The sequence below is a fragment of the Somniosus microcephalus genome, chromosome 4 (assembly GCF_052327205.1).
Source record: "Somniosus microcephalus isolate GS21.2 chromosome 4, FLI_Smic_1.0, whole genome shotgun sequence".
In the NCBI taxonomy this organism is placed as follows: Eukaryota; Metazoa; Chordata; class Chondrichthyes; order Squaliformes; family Somniosidae; genus Somniosus; species Somniosus microcephalus.
The window spans coordinates 37747679-37769539 of NC_140990.1; the positions used below are offsets into that span (position 1 = coordinate 37747679).

General features: G+C 47.2%; 1 pseudogene across 1 annotated transcript in view; it reads right to left on the bottom strand.

The window, feature by feature from the left end:
- Positions 1–1436: 1436 nt before the first annotated feature.
- LOC147118652 (uncharacterized) overlaps positions 1437–21861 on the bottom strand; it is a 35127-nt pseudogene continuing 14702 nt past the window's right edge. The window contains exons 3-4 of the transcript XR_015077936.1: positions 3207–3401; positions 1437–3063 (exon numbers count right to left, since the gene is read on the bottom strand). The product of XR_015077936.1 is annotated as an uncharacterized LOC147118652 (transcript). The remainder of the gene's footprint in view (positions 3064–3206; positions 3402–21861) is intronic.

Genomic DNA, 21861 nt, shown 5'->3' on the forward strand with positions numbered 1-21861 from the left:
TCTCCAACCCCCCTCACCCTAACTCCTTCCACCCCTACTCACCCCTTAAGAACATAAGAAATAGGAGCAGGAGTAGGCCAATCGGCCCCTCGAGCCTGCTCCACCATTCAACAAAATAATGGCTGATCTGATCCTAACCTCAAATCTTCTATCACTCTCCATCCACCCGAACCCATGTGATCTCCCGGGAGAGGCGAAAAACCAGGTAAAAACCCAATGGCCAATTTGGGAGAAAAAAATCTGTGAAATTCCTCTCCGACCCATCTAGGCGATCGAAATTCTTCCAGGAGATCACTGTCCCTATATTTTCTACAGTACTTACCTTCTGTAAAGACGATCTCCACCCCAGCCAGGAACAGGAATAAAACCATCTCCTGAAATCTAACAGAATTAGAACACAAGAAGTAGGAGCAGAACCAGGCTACACGGCCCCTGGGCCCGCTCCACTACCCACAGGGCCATGACCATTCCGAACCTAGACTCATGTCCAATTTCCTGCCCGCTCCCCGTAACCCTTAATTCCCTTTACTTCTAGGAAACTATCAATTTCTGTTTTAAATTTATTTAATGATGTAGCTTCCACAGCTTTCTGGGGCAGCAAATTCCACAAACCTACTGCTGAGTGAAGAAGTTTCTCCTCATCTCAGTTTTGAAAGAGCAGCCCCTTATTCTAAGATTATGCCCCCTAGTTCTAGTTTCACCCATCATTGGGAACATTCTCACCGCATCCACCCGATCAAGCCCCTTCACAATCTTATATGTTTCAATAAGATCGCCTCTCATTCTTCTGAACTTCAATGAGTCCCAATCTACTCAACCTCTCCTCATATGACCACCCCCTCCTCCCTGGGATTAACCGAGTGAACCTTCTTTGTACTGACTCCAGAGCAAGTATGTCTTTTCTTAAGTATGGACACCAAAACTTTATGCAGTATTCCAGGTGCGGTCTCACCAATACCTTGTACAACTGCAGCAATACCTCCCTATTTTTATATTCTATCCCCCTAGCAATGAAAGCCAACATTCCATTGGCCTTCTTAATCACTTGCTGCACCTGCATACTAACCTTTTGAGTTTCGTGCACCAGGACCCCCAGATCCCTTTGTACTTCAGTACTTTCCAGTTTCTTGCCATTAAAATAATAACTTGCTCTATGATTTTTCCTGCCAAAGTGCATAACCTCACACTTTCCAGTATTGTATTCCATCTGCCAAATCTCTGCCCGCCTGTCTATGTCCCTTTGCAGGTTTTTTTATGTCCTCCTCACTCACTACTTTCCCTCCCATCTTTGTATCATCTGCAAACTTTGATATGTTACACTCGGTCCCCTCCTCCAACTCCTCTTTCACCCCTACTCTCCAACCCCTCCCTCATCAGCCATTGACATCAATGGAACATACCTTTCAAATCCTGACTGATATCAATTGTCAGTGTATCTACAAATGATTCTAGAGGGTCCTTGAGTTGGGATCTTTCTTTATTATGTCCACTCGATGAGTGTGATAACAGACTTTCTCCTGTGAATGTAGAGCTGGAGTATTGGGTCATGATGTGTATACTTGTTCATCTTGTTGACTCTAAAATTTGAGTCTTGTGGTTTCAGACACCAGATACTCAAGCTCACAACAGATTGTCTTTCACTGACTTTATTAACAGCACTACAAAAATACAGAGAGAGTATAGTTACCCGATCCAGAGAACAGGGATAATAGTGGATTCAGAGCTCTCTTCTCCCCAGGTCTGTTCTAACAAGCTGTGACTACACTGGCGATATTTATATTTAACTTGTTTACTACATTATTGACCTGGCCCTGCCCAAACCATAACCACAAGGATATCTGTCATTGTTCTGACTGTGACCACAAGGCTGTGTCACTATCACACACACACACCGTTTCCTTCTTTCACATCTCCATACACAGACCATCTCTTTACACATCCCCTTTCTACACAATTGCAGCCAACATGAGCAAGGACGTCAGGCTCAAAGACACACTCATTTCATGACAGCAAAGGTTACACTGGGACTAATCTTCAGTTATTTCCATTATTACAGGCACAATGCAGAGTAAAGATGAGACTTGCATTTATACCGCCTCTTTCATGACCTCAGGACGTCCCAAAGTGCTTTACAGCCAATGAAGTACTTTTGAAGCGTAGTCACTGTTGTAATGTAGAAAACGCAACAGCCAATTTGCACACAGCAAGCTCCCACAAACAGCAATGTGATAATGACCAGATCATCTGTTTTATTTTAGTGATAAATATCGGCCAGGACACCAGAGATCACTCCCCTGCTCTTCTTCTCAATAGTGCCATGGGATCTTTTCCACCCGAGAGAGCAGACGGGGCCTCAGTTTAATGTCTCATCTGAAAGACGGCACTTCCGACAGTGCAGCACTCCCTCAGTACTGCACAGGAGTGTCAGCCTCGGTTCTTGTGCTCAAGTCTCTGGGCTGGGACTTGAACCCACAACCTTCTGACTCAGAGGCGAGAGTGCTGCCCACTGAGCCAAGGCTGATACAGCAGCACCTCAACACTGCCTCATCACCCTGCAAGCTTCTGGTAAATAGATTTGCTGAATACATTTAAAACCAGGTTCTGAGGTGTGATGCTCTATTCACACATCGAAGGGGAGAGAGATGCTGTGGGTCACACACTAAGTCCAGTAGCTGAAAGTGAGTAACAGACTGAGTTTGTGTTTAGTGACCCCGGGCGTGTTACCGATACCTTCCCTGGATACCAAGGCTAGGAGAGGCACTCTGGAAGGTATGGGGAGCTGGGACTTGTCCATGAGAGTAACTGAAGGTATGAGAACTGAACTAATCTAGAGTTCAAAAGGAGAAAAGGTCCTAAAACAGACATCAATTAGTCCCTAATTTTGGCAAAATAACAAACACAACACAGCCCAGTTATAGGGGTTAATAACATTGGTAGAAACAAACATAGGATGTGATTAACAGCAGAATCCTACCCCTACAGTCACTTATGAACTTGCTGGTGTCTCACCAGGTAAGATGATCGAGTGAATCCCTTCCCACACACGGAGCAGGTGAACGGATTCTCCCTAGTGTGAACTCGCTGGTGTGTCCGCAGGTTGAAGTAGTGAATCCCTGCCCACACAGAACAGGTGGTGAACAGCCTCTCTCCGAGTGCGTTGGTGGGCCTGGAGACTGGATGACAAGAGTGAATCCTTTCCCACACACTGAGCAGGTGAATATCCTCTCCCCAGTGTGAACCCTTTGGTGCGTTCAAAGATTGGATGCATGAGTGAATCCCTTCCCACATACAGAACCGGTAAACGGCCGCTCCCCAGTGTGAACTCGCTGGTGTTGAATGAGGTGAGATTACTGCCTGAAGCTCTTCTCGCAGTGAGTGCAACTGAACTGTCTCTAGTCAGTGTGAACAAGCTGATGTTTAATAAAATCTGCAGAGAGTTTAAAGCAGTTCCCAGTCAGAGCATTTAAAAGGTCTCTCATCAGTGTGAACTCGTTGGTGTAAATGGAGGCTGGACGACAGAGTGAATCTCTTCCCACACACGGAGCAGGTGAACGGCCTCTCCCTGGTGTGACTGCGTTGATGAGTTTTCAGCTCAGATGGGTAATTGAATTGCTTCCCACAGTCCCCACATTTCTACGGTTTCTCCATGGTGTGGGTGTCCTTGTGTCTCTCCAGGTTGGACGATCAGTTGAAGCCTTGTCCACACACAGAACACGTGTACGGTTTCTCTCCACTGTGAATGGTGGGATTTTTTTCAGGCGGTGTAACTGGTTAAAGCTCTTTCCACAGTCAGTGCTTCTTCTTCTTAGGCAGTCCCTCGGAACACTCTCACTCGGGTGTGTCTCTCTCAGGGCTTTTCCAGTCACGCTGATGTTTGAAATCTTCTCCCACAGACAGAACAGACAAACATTTCTCCTTCCACATTCAAAGGCCGATGATATTCGGGTCCTGATGAATGGAGTGACTCTGTCAGATCTTGATGTGATGTTTGGTTTGAGTTTGCGGTGTGTAACTGCTGCCCTTCTCACAGCCTATAAAAAAGGAGTTTACAAAAGCCATCACTGAGAGTCCAAGATAGAAATTGACAAGATTCTCTTCTCCTGGTTCCTGGCCAAGGGGGCCACGCATGCACCCTGCTGCTCCCTGAGTCTCTCAAGATGGCGGCCATTACCCCGGGCCTGTCACCGGAAGAAAGCCCCGCAGCTGCCGACCCGCTCGGGGCAAACGAACGGCCCGGAGGCTCTTGTTCGGGGCCTGAGGCCCACCCCGGGTATTTGTGAAGCGGATAATGTTGAGTGTTTTAATAATGGGGCCTGGGGCCGCACTCGGGGTGTGAGCAGCCCGCGTCCCCCCGGGGTTCAGTTTTTTTTCATCCGTTACATAATAAATTAGTTACATTCATTGACCAATTATGGTCAACAATATAAAAACAATAAATTTTACAGGTAAATCAATAATATTTACAGTACAAACTGCAACTATTTAATAAACCAAGAATCCGTACACACCAGTCCAACTGGCATCGCTCAATCATTCAGTCATTCCTCTATTCGTTCGTTCGCTCAAGCGTAAGTTCCATGTGCATGACTGCGTACATGTGTGCCATTTCTATCTGCGTGCATGCCTATGTGTTCGCTCATCCGTCCGGCAGGCTTCACTCACCAAGCGGGCCTTCATCCTGGGGAGCGAGGGCCCTTCATTCGGTCGAACGTAAGTTCCATTGTGTATGCGTGCATATATTTGTATCCACATGCGTGCGTTCACTAGAGCGTTCGTTCGTTCGATTAAGGAAGGCTAAATAACACCACAATATACAAAATCCCACAACCATATCAAAAAATCACTTAAGACTTCAAGTAAACTACTTTTAACCAGAACCCGAAACTTCTTCAACAAACAAGTAATACCAGTTCGACGCCAGTCCTATTGGCACTCTAATAACTCCTCGTCTTCACTTGATGTTATCCAACCATATAATGTCATAATCCTGATGCACAGTCTTCAACCTTTCCACAGAAAAGAAGCCAACCACTTTCTCAAATCCCGTAAAAGAAGAAAACGACTACTCAAATTCCCTTCTTCTTGCTGTTATCACTCACAGGACCCAGCCATCAAGACATTAGTTATTCCTTGCCGATATTACTTTGTTTTGCCTTTCATCTTCCTTTTACTTTTTTTTACTTTTATCCCGTTCTCTTTTCCCATCTTATGGCTGTTCAAGCACCATACTATAGATGGAAACAGTCTGTCTTTCCTCCACCAAAATGGCGGCGCACAAACCGGCCCCCGTCACCGAAACAAAGCCTCACAGCTGCCACCAAACGGAGCACAGGCGGGACGGCTGGAACCCATTCGGGCCCGAGACCGTTCTTCACATTTAGAAACCGTGCAGCATGCTCACCCACAGCATCTCCCAACTCCGCTTCTGGCGACCAGCCGCTCCATCTTTGGCGCCCCCTCCCCAAGGGGTCCTCCGTGCTGGGCCTCCCGCCTAAGACACTCTCCTCTGGGTCTTCCACCCTGGACCTTCTGCACTAGGCTTTCCGCACTGTTGTTCAGGTTTAAAGGTCAAGCCCCGCCCCTCACACACTCCGATTGGTTGGAGGAAGTCTGCCCGCTCGGTCCTCCAGCACCGCCCCTCTCTTCCTATTGGTCCAGAGCTCCCGTCAATCACCCGGGCAGTGTGAGCTGAGCATGCGCGGCTCTTAGCAGCAGCCGCTGACGGTGAGAGAGCTCAGGGAGCGGGTTCATGAACCCCGGGGGGGACGCGGGCCGCTCACACCCCGAGCGGGTTCATGAATCCCGGGGGGACGCGGGCCGCTCACACCCCGAGCGGGTTCATGAATCCCGGGGGGACGCGGGCCGTTCACACCCCGAGCTCGGGGAGCGGGTTCATGAACCCCGGGGGGACGCGGGCTGCTCACACCCCGAGCTCAGGGAGCGGGTTCATGAACCCCGGGGGGACGCGGGCCGCTCACACCCCGAGCTCAGGGAGCGGGTTCATGAACCCCCGGGGGGACGCGGGCCGCTCACACCCCGAGCTCAGGGAGCGGGTTAAATTATTACACCAAGAAAGCAGTGTGAGTGTCGGAGCGCACTGTGGACAGGCTCTGCCCAGTGCTCATGGTAAAATAATGAAATCTTTGCTATTCCGATCTTCTACTTGTGGTGTGGAGATGCTGGAGTTGGACTGGGGTGGACAAATGTAAGAAGTCACACAACACCAGGTTATAGTCCAACAGCTTTATTTGAAATCACAAGCTTTCGGAGCGCTGCTCCTTCTTCAGGTGAAGAAGGAGCAGCGCTCCGAAAGCTTGTGATTTCAAATAAAGCTGTTGGACTATAACCTGGTGTTGTGTGACTTCTTACAGATCTTCTACTTGATCGGCCCTTCCCTCAGACTGCTCAAGCAGGGCAGAGAGAAACAGAAATCTCCTGACAGAAGCAGCACCTGAAGTTACATTGAGTGAAACACAGTCTGCCCACAAGGTCCACACACAGGCTTCGTTGCTATAGAAACGATCACAACATTTATATCGGACCCAATGAAAGGTCTAATCAGAAACTGGGCTCGGGCTCCTTTTACCAAGCTGCCGCCAATGACCTTCTCACAGACAGGCAGCAAATTCAATTGAAACTATTGTATTGGCAAACAGGTGACTGAATGCTCGTGTATTTCAACTGCTATAGTCCAGGATGTGTGAAATATATCTGAGTTTATATGAAGGTTTATACAGGGATCTTAATCTTCTCGCAAGTCAAATTATTTTCCCAATGCAATCGAGAGTAATCTTCAGGTAACTGGTGTATCTCTCATGGCGTTGCTCAGGGTGAATACAATCTGGTGTGGGGGTCAATGATTACTGTGATTGAAAAATGTTAAATGGTGATTTTATTATACACTATTATAGGAGTGCTAATATTATAGGGCTCAAATTCTATGAGCATATGCAGATTTGCATAGAAGCTGTAATCCGTGGCCTTGATTATAATTAAAAATTCATCTAACTATGTAAAAAAAAAGATAAATAAATAAACCCGGGGGGGGGGGGACGCGGGCTGCACACACCCCGAGTGCGACCCCAGGCCCCATTATTAAAACACTCAACATTATTTGCCTCCCCACAACTACCCGCCAGTTTAAGACACAAACTCAGGCACAACCAGGAAGTGCTGGGAAATCCCCAGCGAGTCAGGGAGCGTCTGTAAATGGAGGGAAATGGTGACTGGTCAGGGAGCGTCTGTAAATGGAGGAGAAATGGTGACTGGCCAGGGAGCGTCTGTAAATGGAGGAGAAATGGTGACTGGTCAGGGAGCGTCTGTAAATGGAGGAGAAATGGTGACCGGTCAGGGAGCGTCTGTAAATGGAGGAGAAATGGTGACTGGTCAGGGAGCATCTGTAAATGGAGGAGAAATGGTGACTGGTCAGGGAGCATCTGTAAATGGAGGAGAAATGGTGACTGGTCAGGGAGCATTTGTAAATGGAGGAGAAATGGGAACTGGTCAGGGAACATCTGTAAATGGAGGACAAATGAGGACTGGTCAGGGAGTGTCTGTAAATGGAGGACTGGCAGCTCAATATTCCGGGGTATAGAATCTTCAGGCGAGACAGAGGGGGATGTAAAAGAGGAGAGGATGTCGCAATATTAATCAAGGAGTAAGGAGGGATGATATCTTAGCAGGTTCCTCTAATGAGGCCATATGGGTAGTACTTAAAAACAAAAAGGGGGCAAGCACTTTGCTGGGAGTGTACTACAGGCCCCCAAACAGTCAGGGGGAGATAGAGGAACAGATATCTAGGCAAATCTCAGAGAAGTGTAGAAATAATAGGGTAATAATAGTGGGGGATTTCAACTTCCCCAATATTCACACAGAAATCACACAGAAACCCCACAGTGCAGATAGAGGCCATTTCGGCCCATCGAGCCTGCACCGACACATATCCCACCCGATCCCCGTAACCCCTGCACCAACACATATCCCACCCTATCCCCGCGTATTTAATCCCCCTAACACTAAGGGTCAATTTATCATAGCCAATCAACCTAACCTGCACATCTTTGGACTGTGGGAGGAAACCGGAGCACCCGGAGGAAACCCACGCAAACACGGGGAGAATGTGCAAACTCCACACAGACAGTCACCCGAGGCCAGATTCGAACCCGGGTCCCTGGCGCTGTGAGACAACAGTGCTAACCACTATGCCACCGTGCTACCCCTGGGATAGTCAGAGTGTGAAAGGCTTAGAGGGTGTGGAATTCTTAAAGTGCATCCAGGAGAGCTTTTTGAGCCAGCATGTAGAAAGTCCAACAAGAGAGGGGGCGGTACTGGACCTAATTCTAGGGAATGTAGCTGGGCAGGTGGTAGAAGTGTCCGTAGGAGAGCATTTTGGTGGCAGTGACCATAATTCGGTGAGATTTAAGGTAGTCATGGAAAAGGAAGATGGACCGGAAATAAAGGCTCTAAATTGGGGGAAGGCTGATTTTAATATGATAAGGCAGGATCTGGCCACAGTGGACTGGGATCAGCTACATAGAAACATAGAAGATAGGAGCAGGAGTAGGCCATTCGGCCCCTCGAGCCTGCTCCGCCATTCAATGAGATCATGGCTGATCATCCAAATTCAGTACCCTGTCCCTGCTTTCTCCATATACCCCTTGATCCCTTTAGCCTTAAGAAATATATCTAACCCCTTCTTGAATATATTTAATGAATTGGCCTCCACTGCCTTCTGTGGTAGAGAATTCCACAGGCTCACAACTCTCGGGGTGAAGAAATTCCTCCTCATCTCTGTCCCAAATGGCTTACCACTTATCCTTAGACTGTGACCCCTGGTTCTGGACTCCCCAGCCATTGGGAACATCCTTCCTGCATCTAGTCTATCTAGTCCTGTTAGAATTTTATAAGTTTCAATGAGATCCCCTCTCATTCTTCTAAACTCCAGCAAGTATAAGCCCAATCGACCCAATCTCTCCACATACATCATTCCTACCATCCCAGGGTATCAGTCTGGTGAATCTTCGCTGCACTCCCTCCATAGCAAGAACACCCTTCCTCAGATAAGGCGATCAAAACTGCACACAATACTCAAGATGTGGTCTCACCAAGGCCCTGTACAACTGCAGCAAGACATCCTTGTTACTGTACTCGAACCCACTCGCTACGAAGGCCAACGTGCCATTTGCCTTCTTAACCGCCTGCTGCACCTGCATGCTTACCTTCAGCGACTGGTACACAAGGACACCCAGGTCTCGTTGCACTTCCCCTTCTCCCAATCTATTGCCATTCAGATAATAATCTGCCTTCCTGTTTTTGCCACCAAAGTGGATAACCTCGCATTTATCCATGTTATATTGCATCTGCCATGCTTTTGCCCAATCACCCAACCTGTCCAAATCATACTGGAGTTTCTTGGCATCCTCCTCACAGCACACACGCCCACCCAGCTTTGTGTCGTCTGCAAACTTGGAGATATTACATCTAGTTCCCTCGTCTAGATCATTTATATATATTGTGATTAGCTGGGGTCCCAGGACCAATCCCTGTGGTACCCCATTAGTCACTGCCTGCCACTCGGTAAAAGAGCCGTTTATTCCAACTCTTTGCTTCCTGTCTGCCAACCAGTTCTTTATACAAGTCAGTACCTTGCCCCCAATCCCATGTGCCATAACTTTACACGCTAATCTCTTATGCGGGACCTTATCGAAAGCCTTCTGAAAGTCCAAATACACCACATCCACTGGTTCTTCCTTATCTATTCTACCAGTTACATCCTCAAAAAATTCCAGTGGATTAGTGAAGCATGATTTACCTTTTGTAAATCCATGTTGACTTTGTCCGATCCTGTCACTGTTTTCCAAGTGCTCTGCTATTACATCTTTTATAATGGACTCTAGCATTTTCCCCACTTGTAGGAAAATCCTCATCAGAGCAGCGGGAGTCTTTCAGAAAGGAAATAGAGAGAGTACAATGCCAACATGTTCCCGTAAAGGTCAAGGGTGGGACCAACAAGCCCAGGGAACACTGGATGGCAAGGGATATACAAGAATGGATTAGGAAAAAAAGTGAGGCTTCTGGCAGATACAAAGGACTAAAAACAGTGGAAGCCCCACAGGAGTATAGAAAGTGCAGGGGGGTACTTAAAAAAGAAATTAGGAGAGCGAAGAGGGGGCATGAAAATACACTGGCGAGCAAAATAAAGGAAAATCCCAAGGTATTTTATAAGTATATTAAGGGCAAGAGGATAACCAGGGAAAGAGTAGGGCCCATTAGGGACAAAAGTGGCAATCTATGTGTAGAGCTGGAAGATGTGGGTGAGGTTTTAAATGGATATTTTGCATCTATGTTCACTATGGAGAAGGACGAGGTAGGCATAGAAATCAGGCAGGGGGATTGTGATATACTTGAACAAATTAGTATTGAGAGGGAGGAGGTACTAGCGGTTTTAGCGGGCTTAAAAGTGGATAAATCCCCAGGCCCAGATGAGATGTATCCCAGGCTGCTGTGTGAGGCAAAGGAGGAGATTGCAGGGGCTCTGACACAGATTTTCAGAACCTCTCTGGCCACAGGGGAGGTGCCAGAGGACTGGAGGATAGCTAACGTAGTACCATTATTCAAGAAGGGTAGTAGGGTTAACCAGGGAATTACAGGCCAGTAAGCCTAACATCAGTGGTAGGGAAATTATTGTAAAAAATTCTGAGGGACAGAATTAGTCTCCACTTGGAGAGGCAAGGATTAATCAAGGATAGTCAGCATAGCTTTGTCAGGGGGAGATCATGTCTAACCAATTTGATTGAATTTTTTGAGGGGGTGACTAGGTGTGTGGATGAGGGTAGTGCAGTTGATGTACTCTACATGGACTTCAGTAAGGCTTTTGACAAAGTCCAACATGGGAGACTGGTCAAGAAGGTAAGAGCCCATGGGATCCAGGGCAATTTGGCACATTGGATCCAAAATTGGCTTAGTGGCAGGAGGCAGAGGGTGATCAAATCAAATCAAATCAAATCAACTTTTATTGTCATTGTTAGTGCACAAGTGCAGTACAACGAAATGTAGGCTTGCGGCTCCCGAGAGTGTACATTTAGATTAAGACATTTAAACATTCAACGTACATTTGGCTTGTAATACATTAACATAAACATAACCTTAATAAAGTGCATTGGCAGATGTGCAGGCTTTAGAGTTTATTTGTGGAGTTCAGTAGGATGACAGCCCTGGGAAAGAAGCTGTTCCTAAATCTGGTCGTACGGGTGCGAATGCATCTGTAGCGTCTCCCAGATGGCAGCAGGGTGAACAGACTGTGGCTGGGGTGGGTAGGGTCTTTGATGATGGACCGTGACCTCTGTAGACAGCGTTTCTGGTATATGTGCTCTATGGTCAGTAGCCGGGTGCCGGTAATGCGTTGGGCAGTTTTGACTACCCGCTGCAGGGCTTTCCAGTCATAGTAGCTACAGCTGCCATACCATACTGTGATACAGTTTGTCAGGATGCTCTCTATTGTGCAGCGGTAAAAGTTAGAGAGGATCAGGGGTGACAGGTTACATCCCTTCAGCCTCCTTAGGAAATATAGGCGCTGCTGGGCCTTCTTCACCAGAGAGGAGGTATTGAGGGACCAGGAGAGGTCTTCCGTGATGTGGACTCCGAGGAACTTAAAGCTGTCCACCCTTTCCACCACAGCCCCATTGATGTGGATGGGGGTGTGACTTCCGCCTTTAGACTTCCTGAAGTCCACAATGATTTCTTTGGTTTTCTTGATGTTAAGGGCCAGGTTGTTATCGGCGCACCACTTCACGAGATGCTGGACCTCCTCCCTGTAGGCTGACTCATCATTGTTGGTGATCTGGCCTACTACCGTGGTATCATCCGCAAACTTGATGATGGTGTTGGAACCATGAACAACCACAAAGTCGTGGGTGAAGAGGGAGTAGAGGAGGGGGCTCAGCACACATCCTTGTGGGGCCCCCGTGTTCAGGGTCAGGGGTGGGGAGGTGTGGTTACCTAATTTGACAGATGGTCGAAGGTTGTTTTTGTGACTGGAGACCTGGGTGTCCTTGTGCACCAGTCGCTGAAGGTAAGCATGCAGGTGCAGCAGGCGGTTAAGAAGGCAAATGGTATGTTGGCCTTCGTAGCGAGAGGGTTTGAGTACAGGAACAAGGATGTCTTGCTGCAGTTATACAGGGCCTTGGTGAGACCACATCTTGAGTATTGTGTGCAGCTTTGGGTGCCTTATCTGAGGAAGGATGTTCTTGCCATGGAAGGAGTTCAGCGAAGATTCACCAGGCTGATACCTGGAATGGCAGGAATGACATATGAGGAGAGATTGGGTCAATTGAGTTTGTACTCGCAGGAGTTTAGAAGAATGAGAGGGGATCTCATTGAAACTTATAAAATTCTGACAGGACTGGACAGACTAGATGCAGGAAGGATGTTCCCGATGGTTGGGGAGTCCAGAACCAGGGGTCACAGTCTAAGGATAAGGGGTAGGCCACTTAGGACAGAAATGAGGAGGAATTTCTTCACCCGGAGAGTGGTGAACCTGTGGAATTCTCTACCACAGAAGGCAGTAGAGGCCAATACATTAAATATATTCAAGAAGGCGTTGGATATATTTCTTAAGGCTAAAGGGATCAAGGGATATGGGGAGAAAGCAGGGACCGGGTACTGAATTTGGATGATCAGTCATGATCGCATTGAATGGCGGAGCAGGCTCGAGGGGCCGAATGGCCTACTCCAGCTCCTATCTTCTATGTTTCTATGAACCCTCACAACATTCAAGAAGCATTTAGATGAGCACTGGAAACGCCATAACATACAAGGCTACGGACCAAGTGCTGGAAAATGGGAATAGAATAGACAGGACTTGATGGCCGGCGCGGACACGATGGCCTCTTTCTGTGCTGTATGATTCTATGAGAAATGGGGACTGGTCAGGGAGCGTCTGTAAATAAAGGAGAAATGGAGACAGGTCAGGGAACGTCTGTAAATGGAGGAGAAATGGTGACTGGTCAGGGAGCGTCTGTAAATAAAGGAGAAACGGAGACGGGTCAGGGAGCCTCTGTAAATGGAGGAGAAATGGAGACGGGTCAGGGAGCGTCTGTAAATGGAGACTTGTCAGGGAGCGTCTGTAAATGGAGGAGAAGTGGTGACTGGTCAGGGAGCGTCTGTAAATGGAGGAGAAATGGAGAAAGTCAGGGAGCATCTGTAAATGAAGGAGAAATGGTGACTGGTCAGGGAGCGTCTGCAAATGGAGGAGAAATGGAGACTGGTCAGGGAGTGCCTGTAAATGAAGGAGAAATGGTGACTAGTCAGGGAGCATCTGTAAATGAAGGGGAAAGGGAGAGTGGTCAGAGCGCATCTGTAAATGAAGGGGAAAGGGAGATTGGTCAGGGAGCATCTGTAAATGGAAGAGAAATTGTGACAGGTCAAGGCGTGCCCCTCACCAAAATAGTGAGATATAACAGAAGAAAAGCTTGTAAGGAAGGACAGAGTATTGGAAAGAAGGTTAGAGCCAGAGTCAGCACCTTCTGGGAAGGAGAACTAGTGAGTGTAGAACTGAACCCAGCCAGAGTCAGCACCTTCAGGGGAGGAGAGGGAGGGGAACCAGTGAGTGTAGAACTGAACCCGGCCAGAGTCAGCACCTTCCGGGGAGGAGAGGAAGGAGAACCAGTGAGTGTAGAACTGAACCCAGCAGAGACAGCACCTTCAGGGGAGGAGAGGGAGGGGAACCAGTGAGTGTAGAACTGAACCCAGCCAGAGTCAGCACCTTCAGGGGAGGAGAGAGAGGAACCAGTGAGTGTAGAACTGAACCCAGCCAGAGTCAGCACCTTCAGGGGAGGGAGAAAAGTCGACTGAAAGGAAAAATGATGGAGATGGTGCGATGGGTTTGAATTTCAGCACAGGGAGGAGGGAGAGTGTGTGGGACGGGGATTTACAGCTTTCGGGGAACAAGAGAGGAAAGAATGTTCCATAGCAACTGGAGTTGCCTGTTCTGAATTTCTATCCTACTTACAGTGATGACTTTTGTAAACTCCTTTTACAGGGTATTGGAAGGGGAGGATTTGCAGACGGGAAACTCAAACCAAACATCACGTCAAGATCTGAGCGAGTCACTGGATTCATCAGGACCTGAATATCATCGGCCTTTGAATGTGGAAGGAGGAATGTTTGTCTGTTCTGTCTGTGGGAAAAGATTTCAAACATCAGTGTGACTGGAAAAGCACCGAGACACCCACACCCGAGTGAGAGTGTTCCAGTGCACTGACTGTGGAAAGAGCTTTAACCAGTTACAGAGACTAAAAAAACATCGCACCATTCACAGCGGGGAGAAACCGTACACGTGTTCTGTGTGTGGAAGAGGCTTCAACTGATCATCCAACCGGGAGAGACACAAGGACACCCGCACCATGGAGAAACCGTGGAAATGTGGGAACTGTGGGAAGGGATTCAATTACCCGTGAACTGGAAACTCATCGACACACTCACACTGGGGAGAGGCCGTTCACCTGCTCCTTGTGTGGGAAGGGAGTCATTGATTCATCCAACCTGCTCACACCAGCGAGTTCACACTGGGGAGAGGCCATTCACCTGCTCCGTGTGTGGGAAGGGATTCACTCGTTCATCCAACCTGCGGACACACCAGTGAGTTCACAAGTGAGTGCAGGGTTTGGATTCTGCTGTTCTTGCTGCTGTTAATCACATCCAGGACTGAACCTTGTTCATTCTGACAGTTGGGGTTTGTTTCAGCTGATGTCAGTAACCCCTATAACTGGGCTGGTGTTTAACCTGTATCAGTGCCAAATAAATGAGCTTTGTTTCCCACACACGCAGTGTGTCGGGTCCTTGATATCTCGACAATAAGACCAGCTGATTGAGGACTTGTTACAAACTGAGTGGAATCCATCTGAGAACTGAGATCCCACAACTTTTTAAAAGATGGATCTACAAGATGTCCAAGTCTGACAGGACAGAAAATTCTATTATATCACAGGGTCCACTTCAGCCATCCAGGGCAGTGAGCCCCTGTAACATTGGATTTTAACCTATGGGAAATATTCTGATAATCTGTTATTGTCACGGGGTAAAGTAGCCTTGTTACTTTAACATCACTTTAATCAAACTCAATGGGCAATCCGATCTCCAAAGGGAAACGTCTCCTTAAAGCTGATGGTGTCGGCAGTTCTGCAGCTCATTTCTCAGTGTGAGCGTGTCAGAATGAAAAGCTTTAACAACAGCCGATGTTTCACAAAGGGAGACCTCACCAGACCAAAGGCCATTGGTGGAGTTTAATGGGCTGTTTGTGTCACTGGGCTACAGGAGGCCATTTTTAACTGAAGGAAAACTGGTCACAGCATACAGAGAGTTTAACAGACTGTCCCAGGTCCACTCGAACCCCCACCTTCTCTCTCACTATTTATGGGCACTGCTGCAGTAATTGCTCCTCTGACCTTTCCTCTCTTGTCCCTCCTACACCCCTAATACACAGCCCGACACAATCTCCCTCCCCCTACATCCTCACTGTGCTGGAATCCACACCAGTCTCCCCATCTGCTCCTTGTTCTCTCCCTGGATCTTAAACTACTGAACTCACTCTTCCCCTCCTGAAGTCTACAGGCTCTAAAACTGAAGCTTGGTGTCCCTCAGTCCCGACTCCTTGATTTACCTCCCCTTCTCTCCTCCTCTTTCCCCCTTGGTTGTGTTCCACACTCTGGGCCTTGGGCCTTCCCCGGGGATTCTCAGTATGAACAGGTGGGATGTGTTTGGAGACAGGGTGTCCCGGCTCTCCACCTTTAAAGGGACAAGGAGACGACCAGCTGGGCTGAATGGCCCTGCTTTATGACATCACTGCAGTGCCTAGCAACCAGCCTCCCTGAGCCCTGCTCATTATGGGCTGGGTTTAGCTCAGTGCTGTTACAGGAAGGGAAACAGGAGCAGGATTCACCCCGTGTGGAGCCCAGGATTAATGGGGAGAGGTACAGGATCAATTTATACCTTATTGAGTGAGAAATGTCATTGTCCCGGACACTCCCTGTCCCTCGGTATCCGTGTCGGGGAGCGGCTGATGGGTTTACTCTGCATCTAACCCGTGCTGTACCCGGCTGGAGAGTGTTTGATGCTGACACTAGGGGCTCAGCTCCACGAGCACAACATTTAACCCAAAGATGATCTGATAAACCCATCAGCTTCTCCCCTGGACACAGGTCCTGAGGGACAGGGAGTGTCTCTGATATTTTGGTCGGTGTCGTTGATCAAGTTTAAACACCTCGCTCACATCTCCTCTCACCCTGCTTTGTTCTAATGAGAAGTGCCCCAGTTTCTCTCGTCTCCTCCTGGGAAAGAGAAGTTCACCTCAGTTAGAAACTCAAACAGGCGCTTCACTGCAGACAGGTCATCATGAGGAAACATTTCTTTACCCAGCGAGTTATTATGATCTGAAATGCACTGCCTGAAAGGGTGGAGGAAGCAGATTCAAGAGTAACTTTCAAAAGGGAATTGGATAATATTTGAAGGGAAAACATTTACCGGGATATGGGAAAAGAGCAAGGGAGTGGGACTAATTGGATAGCTCTCCCAAAGAGCTGGCACAAGCATGATGGGCCGAATGGCCACCTTTTGTGCTGTTTCATTCTCTGATTCTCTGATAACTAAAGCCTCTCATCCATGGTATAACCTCAGTGAATTTATTCTGCTGCCTCTCTGTGGCCCCGACATCCTTCCTAGTGTAAGATGCCCAAAACTTATTCTAACTGCAGCCGAACCGATGAGTTTGTTTTTGTAGTGTCCGTGTGTTGATAAAGACACTGAAGACAGAAGTTGGTTCATAGGTGTTTACTAAGCAAAGTCTGGGGGGGGGGGTTCTAACGGATATACACAATATACAGGCTTATATAGCCCAAGTGGCCATTACCGGCATTGCAGCACACCTGGGGCTCTTAAAGGCACATACACTACAATTCCTCCCCTTTTAGCTAACCAGTACATCATATTTTAAGTAATTATGAATTACATGTTATAAGAAAAATAATATACACATTGCTGTAGTTAATTAATTATAAGTCAGTCTCTCAGGAGGCTTCCTGACTTGGTCCGGATAACGCCTCGGGGGTGTAGAAGTTTCTGGTGGTGTAGTAGGTTCTTTTGGCAAGGCTGATTCGGCTTGAATGCCAGTGTCGGGTTCATCGGGTTCCAGTATCACCGGATCGGAGGTAGATATGGGTATCTCTACTTCATCGTTAGACGTATAGTGTTGTGGTGTAGGTTGTCCCTTTTCGGATGACTCTATGATTTGGTCAGCATGGCGCCTTATTATGCTTTCTCCGATGTCCACGGTATACATCAGTGGTCCTAGTCGTGTGCAGATAGTTCCAGGCTGCCATTTCTCGGTACGGTAGTCCCGGGCCAAAACTTGTTGACCTATCTGGAAGGTTCTAGTTGGCCTTTCATTCATGCCTTGAAACTGCCGGTTCTCCACGTCCCTTCTGATGTTGGGCTTGACCAAATCCAGCCGGCATCTTAGGTTTCTATTGAAGAACATCATGGCGGGAGTTTGGTTGGTAACCATATGTGTTGCATTCCTGTATGCGAATAAGAAGTTATCCACCTTGTGCTGAAGTTTTATGTCTTCATTACCCATGGCCTTTATGGCCTTCTTGAAGGTCTGGACAAACCTTTCAGCCAATCCATTGGTGGCGGGATGGTATGGGGCGGACGTATAGTGCTTAACCCCATTGTTTTTTTTAGAACTGCCTGAATTCTTCGGACACAAATTGCGGTCCATTATCAGAACATATCTGTTCCAGCAGCCCATTCCTGGCAGATATGGTCCTCAATACTGTGATGGTTTTTTCTGTTGGGTTGGAGGACATCTTTATTACCTCCGGCCACTTGGAGTGTGCATCAACCGCGATTAAGAACATTGAGTCCATAAATGGACCAGCAAAGTCGATGTGCACCCTTTGCCAGGGAGATGAGGGCCACTCCCATGGATGTAGAGGGGCTTGTGGTGGAGCGTTCTGGACCTTCTGGCATCCTAGGCAGCTCTTGGTCATTTCTTCGATGTCTCCATCGATACCTGGCCACCATACAAACGCCCTAGCTAGGTTCTTCATTTTCACTCCACCCAGATGCCCCTCGTGAAGCTCCTTTAGCACTTTATCCTGGAGTTTGGGTGGAATCACCACTCTGGATCCACACATCAAGGTTCCTCGGCACACTGACAGCTGTTCTCTTCTTTGTGAGAATGCTGGCAACAGTGGTTCGCAATGTGCTGGCCATCCCTTCACTGTTAAATCATAGACCCGTGAGAGAGTCGGGTCATTTCTCATCTCCCTTTCAATGGCAGAATTTGTTACTGGTAGACATTCCACTATGGTAGAGTGGAACATCTCCACTGGGTCTACTGTAGGTGCCTCTTCTACCGTTGGCAACGGTAGGCGCGATAAACCATCAGCATTCCCATGCTGTTTTGATCCTTTGTATTCTATGTTGTATTGGTGTGCCCCTAGAAAAAGGGACCACCTCTGTAGCCTTTGCGCTGTCATAATGGGAACACCCTTTTTAGGGTTGAATATGGAGATGAGGGGTTGATGGTCAGTCAACAAGGTAAATTTTTGTCCGTGTAGGTAATGGTTGAATTTCTTGACTCCCCATACCAGGCTGAGTGCTTCCCTGTCGATTTGGGCATAGTTACGCTCAGCTGAGTTTAATGAGCGTGACGAAAAAGCTATCGGCCGTTCTGAGCCATCAGGGAATTTATGGGATAATACTGCTTCTATGCCGTAAGGGGATGCATCGCACGCCAGTCTGATTGGCAGTGATGGGTTGTAATGAGCCAAAACTTCTTCAGATGTGATTAAGTCTTTGCATTTATGGAAGGCATGTTTACAGTCTTTGTTCCATTTCCAAATCACTCCTGTTTGTAGAAGTTCATTAAGAGGGTGTAGAAGAGTTGATAAGTTCGGTAAATATTTATGATAGTAATTTATTAATCCCAGGAACGACCTTAATTGTGAAACATTTTCAGGTGCTGGGGCTTTTATGACCGCTTCAATTTTTTCAGGTGACTTATGCAACCCTTCCTTATTAATTATGTGGCCACAATATGATATTTGATTTTGGAAAAATTCGCACTTGGGGCGATTTGCTCGTAGGCCCCATTCTCTCAGCCTAGTGAGCACCTGCTCCAAATTGGCAAGGTGCTCGTTGTCGTTTTCTCCTGTTACAAGGATGTCGTCTAGGTAGCATTGAGTCCCCGGAATCCCTTGCAGGACTTGCTCCATAGCTCTTTGCCAGATAGCTGGAGCTGAAGCTACTCCAAAAACCAGTCGATTGTACTGGTACAGGCCTTTGTGTGTGTTTATCGTGAGATACTTTTTAAGAGGCCTCCTCAACCTCCATCTGTAGATATGCTTGTGCCAAGTCAATTTTGGCAAAACGTTTCCCTCCGGATAGTGAGGCGAAAATATCTTCTATCCTCGGAAGCGTATACTGTACTGTGTGAAGGACCGGGTTTACAGTCACCTTGAAGTCTCCACAGATGCGAATTTTTCTCTGTTCTTCAGATTTATCATTATTCAATGCTTTTTTCATGACTGGAACGATGGGTGTTGCCCACTCGCTCCAATCTATTTTGGATAATACGCCTGCCTTTTTCAAATTCTCCAGCTCTGCCTCGACTGCTGGACGAATTGCGTATGGCACTGGTCTTGCCTTAAAAAATTTGGGAATTGCTGCATCTTCCACTTTTATTGAGGCGGTGATGCCTTTCAAGGTTCCGAGTTTCTCTTGAAACACTTCTTTGGCGTTGGCCAAGATGTCTTTTAATCGTTCAGGTATGATGTCATCATTGTTTTTTTTCTTACTGGTCACCGTCAGTGCCTGAATGGAGTGCCAGTCTAAACGTATCTTTCTGATCCATTCACGTCCCAACAACGGTGGACCACCATCTTGTAGAATGTATAAATACAACTTTTGTATTTCTTTGCCGTTGTATACAACAGGCACCCTTATTTTTCCTTTGGGGTATACTTTCTGCCCCGTATATGTTTTTAAGATAATGGATGTGTCTTTTAGAGGTATATGCGAAAATAGCCTCTTGTAATCCCGTCGATTTATTGCGGTTAGAGCTGATCCTGTATCTAGCTCCATTTTAACTGGGGACCCTGCTATCGTGAGGGTAACCCAAATGGTTTGGTAATCATCTTTGGCAAGTACATTATGTAATTTGAGACAGCTTAGTCGCTTGTTTTCGGAGTCGCTATCACTCTTCTGGTCTTCTGAGCTACTGTCTATCATCATTTGTACCTTCCTGTACTATCCTTTATTGATTTTTTTTTTTCTGTCTGTGGATTTATTTTTTCCAGATCAGCATACCCGTGCAATGTGTCCAATCTTTCCGCATTGCCTGCATGCTTTGTCCTTGAACCAGCAGTCCCTCTGGTTATGGGTGGATCTGCCGCAGCGATAACATCTTTCGAAACCCTGTGTCATTTCATGGTGCCGAAGTCCTGTGTCTTTTGTTGTATCTCTGCAGCTCCTCTTGCTGCTGCTTCGTATGATACAGCCATACTGAAAGCTTTGTCCAATGTTAAATCTTTTTCAGAAAGCAGCCTTTTTTGTGTTCCTTCACTTAAGAGACCGCAAACGAATTTGTCTCGAAGATAATCTGCTAGTCCTGCCCCGAATTGGCAGTACTTTGATAGCTTTCTTAATTCGGTTAGGTAATCAGTGTTACTTTCATTCTTGTGTTGATTTCTCTTGAAGAATTTGAATCGTTCCGCTATCAGCAGCGGTGTTGGGTTTAAGTGCTCCTGCAGGGTATCAACAATTTCTTTAAAATTCTTGTCCTTTGGTTTGGCTGGAGTGATTAAATTTCATAACAGCCCGTATCCCTTTGCACCCATTAGGTTCAGCAGTACTGAAGCTTTTTTTTCATCTTCTATTCCATTTGCAGTGGAATATACCTCTACTCTTTCCACGTATGTGGTCCAATCCTCTATTTCGCTATCAAAAGCATCAATATTGCCAGACTTAGGAATTTCAGAAAAGATATGGTGCTTCCCGCACTTTTCTTTCTTTTCTGCAGCAAAGATATGGCGCTTCCCGCGCTTTCCTGCCGCTGCTGCCGATGACAACGCTGTTTCCCGCGGTTTCTGTTCTTTTATTTATTATTTTATTTATTTATTTACAGTTGGAGACTCGTTCCCGCCGGACTTTCTCTCCAGGTCTGAACGCTGACCTGCTTGCAGCGCCGGCCATCTCCCGAGTGCTCCCTCCCAGTCCGTTATTGCTTGCCTCTGATTTCGCTGCCTGTCTCAGCTGTAGAGCCAGCCGCTGGAGCCCCAGCCTGACGCCCAGGAAGGATTAGCACAGTACCTGCCACCAGCTTGGCCAGCTGGTGAAACCACAGCTTCTCTCACTTTCTTGAGTCTTCTGGACGCCCGAGGAATCGATGTCCTTGAGGTGCTGCCGAATTGCAGGTAAGTCCGTTTCCACTTCGTCGCCACTGTAGTGTCCGTGTATTGATAAAGACACTGAAGACAGGAGTTGGTTCATAGGTGTTTACTAAGCAAAGTCTGGGTGGGGTTCTAACGGATATACACAATATACAGGCTTATATAGCCCGAGTGGCCATTACCGGCATTACAGCACACCTGGGGCTCTTAAAGGCACATACACTACAGTTTTCTACGCCCCATTTATAAAAAACCTTGGGTAACATTTTTAAACCACTTTATAAACTTGTCCTCCAACTTTTAAAGATTTGTGGATCTGATCTCGCTGTAGATTTTAGAGATATTAACATAACATGGCTGAAATACATTGACATCAAATGTCTGATATAATGTGTATTATGGGAAAGAGAAG